Here is a 5,392-nt window from a genome sequence, read left to right as displayed (position 1 = left end):
TCACCCCGCTACAGCGGCCCTGCCCTGACAGCAGAAATCCAGCCTCAGTGGCTTGCACGAAAACAATAAGCTATTTTAATAATTACTAGACCCCTATTTCACAACACACCTTCAACCAACGATACGCAGAAACTACCCGTTCACACTAAGATCAATTTCGGGAGTTCTACTCACCCGAATTCAATTCCATAAAGTTTTATGGGTTCCTTAACGTCCTAGCTATCTACTCATGTGATCAAATTCATAATTAGACCATCCAATTGTTACCATATTTCCCTAGACTTTAATGACTCCAATTTCATCCAAATCTGGACTAGGTTGGAAAATTCCAAGTTACTACGAAAAAGTTTTCCGACCCAAAATTTTTCCCTATTGGCTTTTCTATAAAGATGAAACTCGTTCATTACAATAGATACCAATTTACTCATCACTCGCCACCAAGTGACCAACTTAGGAAAAATAGGCTAAGGAAGGAATGGAGTAGTACCTGAATCGACGAACAATTGGGGTACTTGTCTCATATGTTCTTATAGGTTTCCCAAGTAGCTTCCTCAACTGTACGATGCTTCCATTGAACTTTCATGGACTTAATCTCCTTGGTCCTCAGCTTCCGGACATCACGATCAAGATTTTAATCGGTTCCTCCTCATATTGGAGGTCTTTGTCTAACACAATTGAGTCCCACTTAATGATATAATCTCCGTCCCCATGATATCTCTTCAACATGGACACATGAAATACCAGATGAACTCCCGATAGGTTAGGAGGTAAAGCCAATCTATACGCTACTAGTCCTACACATTCAAGAACCTCAAAGGGACCAATGTACCGCGGACTTAGTTTGCCCTTCTTGCCAAACCTCATCACCCCTTTCATTGGCAATACCTTAAGAAGAACATTCTCATCAGAAATGTCATGTCTCTCACCTTATGGTTTGCATACTTCTTTTGTCTACTCTGGACTGCTAAGAGTTTAGTTTGAATACTCCTCACCTTCTCTTAAGCATCCTTCACTAAATCGACCCCCAAAGGTTTCACATCTCCAGCCTCGAACCATCCTATGAGTGATCTAAATCCCCTCCCATATAATGCCTCAAAAGGTTCCATATACATCCTAGAGTGATAGCTATTATTATAAGAGAATTCACACAAGGGTAAGAACTTATCCCAATGCCCTCCAAAGTCAATCACACATGCCCTCAACATGTATTCTAACACTTGAATAGTCCTCTCCGATTGCGAGTCCATTTGTGGATGGAAAGCGGTACTAAAAGTGAGTTGTGTTCCCAATTCATCATGTAATTTCCTCCAAAACTTGAAGGTAAACTGCGTACCACTATCTGAGATGATAGAAAGGGGCACCCCATGCAACCTCACTATTTCTTTCACATAAACCTTAGCCAATTGTTCAGCATTATAATCTATTCTTACCGGAACAAAATGGGTTGACTTAGTCAATCTATCAACCACTACCCAAATAGAATCAAACTTTCCCAAAGTCTTGGGAAGACCAACCACAAAATCCATGGCTATCATTTCCCACTTCCATTCCGGAATTGGCATTATTTGAAGCAAACCTACAGGCCTTTGATGTTCATACTTCACTGGTTGACAATTTTGACACTTAGCGACAAACTCTGCTATATCCTTCTTCATGCCCGGCCACCAATAAATTCACTTCAAATCTCGGTACATCTTGGTCACACCCGGATGAATGGAATATCACGAACCATGGGATTCTATCAACAATTTCTGAATCAAGTCATCATCTCAAGGAACACATATCCTTCCTTTAAAACTAAGAACACCTTCCACATCAAGAGTGGTCTCTTGTGCCTTACCAATCGCAGTCTTCTTCTTAAGTTTATTCAAATTTTCATCCTCAAATTGCTTGGCATTGATCTCTTCCATAAATGTGGCCCTTACTTCAATGCTAGCTAACACCTCACCTTTTTCTGAGATGCCCAATTGCATGAATTTAGACTCCAAGGTCTGAATTTCCTTAGCCAAAGGTCGTCTAGTTACACTCAAGCAAGCTAAACTACCTATACTTACCGCCCTTCGACTCAAAGTGTCTGTCACTACATTAGCCTTACCCGGATGGTATTGAATGGTGACATCATAATCTTTAAGTAATTTCATCCACCTTCGTTGTCTCAAATTCAGATCCTTTTGAGTAAACACATGCTGCAAACTACGATAATCAGTAAAAACCTCACACGTAATACCATAGAGGTAATGCGGCCAGATCTTAAGAGCAAACACTACCGCTGCCAACTCCAAATTATGTGTTGGATAATTCCTCTCATGCACGTTCAATTGACGTGAGGCTTAAGCTATAACATTCTTATCCTGCATCAACACAACACCCAAACCAGAATGTGAGGCATCACAATAAACAATAAAATATTTACCTTCCACCGGTAGTGCTAGGATAGGTGTTCTGGTCAAGAGAGTCTTGAGCTTTTGAAAGCTATCCTCACATTTTTCAATCCATTCAAATGGTATCTCCTTTTTGGTCAAATTTGTCAAGTGAGTGGCAATAGAAGCAAAGTTCTTCACAAATCGACGATAGTAGCTAGAGAGTCCCACAAAACTCATAACTTCCATCACAGAGTTAGGCCGAACCCAATTCTTAACCGCCTCAATCTTTTGGCGATCTACCATTACCCCTTTTTTTGAAACTACATGCCCCAAAAATGCAACCAAAGTCAACCAAAATTTACACTTAGAAAATTTAGCATACAACCTTTGTTTTCCAAGAACACCCAGAACAATATGAAGATGGTCAGCATGCTCTTCCTCACTTTTCAAATAGACCAAAATATCATCAATAAAGACTATGACGAATGAATCAAGAAATGGCTTAAACACCCTTATAAAAGTGGCGGGCGCATTAGTCAAACCAAAAGACATAACTAGAAACTCATAGTATCCATAGCGGGTTCTAAACGCTGTCTTGGGCACATCCTCAGGCCTAATTTTTAACTGATGGTAGCCAAACATTAGATCAATCTTGGAGAAAACTAATGCACCTTTCAATTGCTCAAAAAGATCATCTATTCGAGGCAAAAGGTACTTGTTTCGAATAGTGACCATATTCAATTGCCGGTAATCTATACACATTCTCATACTACCATCATTTTTCTTAACAAACAAAACTGGAGCACCCCAAGGGGAAGCACTAGGATAAATAAATCCCTTAACAAGAAGCTCTTGGATTTTAGCCTTAAGCTCTCTTAATTTCGCTGGAGCCATACGATATGGAGGGATAGAAGTAGGGCGGGTACCAGGTTCTAAATAAATGCAAAAATTTATAACCCTATCCGGAGGCATACCGGGCAAATCATTAGGAAACACTTCTCTAAATTATGACACCACAGAAATAAACTCAATAGATGGAGAGTCAACCTCAACATCCCGAATATGAGCCAAATAAGCCAAACAACCCTGCCCCACCAATTTTCTAGCCTGAATGGAGGATATGATCTTAGCTTGCTTAGGGTTGTACACCCCTTCCCACTCTAACTTTTCCCTTCTTGAAATTTCTAGAGTTACAGACTTAGTATTACAATTAAGCACTGTATAATAGAGGGACAACCAAGTCATGCCTAAGATTATGTCAAAGTCAGTCATATCCAATATTACCAAATCAGCCCAAGTCTGAAAACTATAAATAAAATAGGACAGGCACGATAGACATGGGTGACTATGACAAACTTTCCAACTGGGTAGAAACATGGATGGGGGCATCAAACATATCACAAACCATAGCAAATTCTGAGGCAAATCTCACAGATACATAAGAATAAGTAGAACCCGGATCAAATAATACATTAGTCATCTAGTCACATACAAGAATAGTACATGTGATCACTGCGTCAAACGCCTCTGCTTCATTCTTACCCGGAAAGGCGTAACACTAAGCCATATCATCGTGACGGGCGACTTCTCTGCATTGTTTCATTGTACCTCTGCCTGCATTACCATTTCCCCTACCTCTGCGGCCTCGCTGATTTCCTCCTCGCACACCTTGTGGACGTCCTCTACCATTATTACCATTTCCCACGGGTACCACTGCTCTAGACGGCTGTTGCGCGAAATCCAACACACATGGGTGGGGACAATATCTCCTCATATGCCCAGGTTCTCCACAATTGTAGCAAGTACGATCAAAAGATGGTATGCCGCCCGTCAAAGATGCGACTCCCTGGCTATCCGGAATTAAATTATAAGGTAGAGTTCAGGAGTAATTATCTGTAGAGGCAGGCATAACGGATTGAATTGGCCTGGATGCAAGTGTTGGCCTCCTTGCCCCTTTGGAGTAAGAACCTTGAAAGTTACCCGAGTTTTTGGCCCTTTTAGCCAATGCCTTAGCCTGACTGTCTCGCCTCACCCCCTCCACTTTCTTAACAAAGTTTGTTACCTCATTAAAGCTCCTCCCTACAGAGGTCATATGAACATATAATACATGCAACTCAGAATTTAGTCTCTTAATAAATAAACGGATCCTCTCTTCCTCAATAGTCACCAATTGTGTAGCATATCTAGACAAGGCATGGAACTTGGCCTTATAAGCAGCCATAGACATACCACCTTGTTCCAAAGCCATGAGCTCATCCTGCTTACGATCTCTCAAAGTCCTAGGCACATATTTCTCCAAGAACAAAACATGAAACTGGGTCCAAGTGAGTGGGGGTAAAATTGAAGATCTGCATTTCATATAAGCTCTCCACCACTGCTTAGCCGCACCTTGAAGCTGAAAAGTCACAAATTCAACCCCATGTTGATGGAAAATTCCCAACTTATGCAGCCTCTCGTAACAATCTAGGATGAACTCATATGCATCCTCACTCTCGGAAACATGGAACACAGGCGGTTTCAACTTCAAGAACTTAGTCAACATTTTATGCTCATTACCAGTCATAACATGACCCAACAAAGAACTAAAGAAAGCATCATTATCTCACATTCCACCCACCTTGGGGACAGTTATAGCAATAGAAGGATTGACGGGAGCTTGAGTTTCTTGAACAGAAGGAAGCACTCTAGGACCAACCAACCATTTCAGGAATGACATGATTTGTTGATCTAACACTGGTCTATGGGAGGAATACCTGTAGTCTCAGCCTGCACCTCTCCCTCTTGTCTAACCTCCTCAACATTTTCAACCACAATATTCTCCTCTATCTCTTCAGAATGCACGGGAGGGCCTCATTTATGGGAGCATTTTTTACCAATACCCTATCTCTAGTAGGCGTCACTCTTTCTCGGCCTCTACCCCTAGCTCTTCCTCTACCCCTGCCTCGACCGTGACCTCTCGCTGCAGATTCCTCAATTAGAGCATTGACAGGAGCTACAGGCCTAACGTCGTTGAATCTAGTGTTAACCAT

The 5,392-nt window shown here is 41.5% G+C and overlaps 1 pseudogene; it reads right to left on the bottom strand.

Annotated features, from left to right (window-relative positions):
* LOC125814908 (uncharacterized) lies at positions 1–5,392 on the bottom strand (annotated as a pseudogene).

This window comes from Solanum verrucosum, unplaced genomic scaffold, assembly GCF_900185275.1.
Source record: "Solanum verrucosum unplaced genomic scaffold, falcon-dt-bn FXZP01000265.1, whole genome shotgun sequence".
Lineage (NCBI taxonomy): Eukaryota > Viridiplantae > Streptophyta > Magnoliopsida > Solanales > Solanaceae > Solanum > Solanum verrucosum.
The sequence above is the reverse complement of the archived record's forward strand: the minus strand, read 5'-3'. Positions and strand labels throughout refer to the sequence as shown.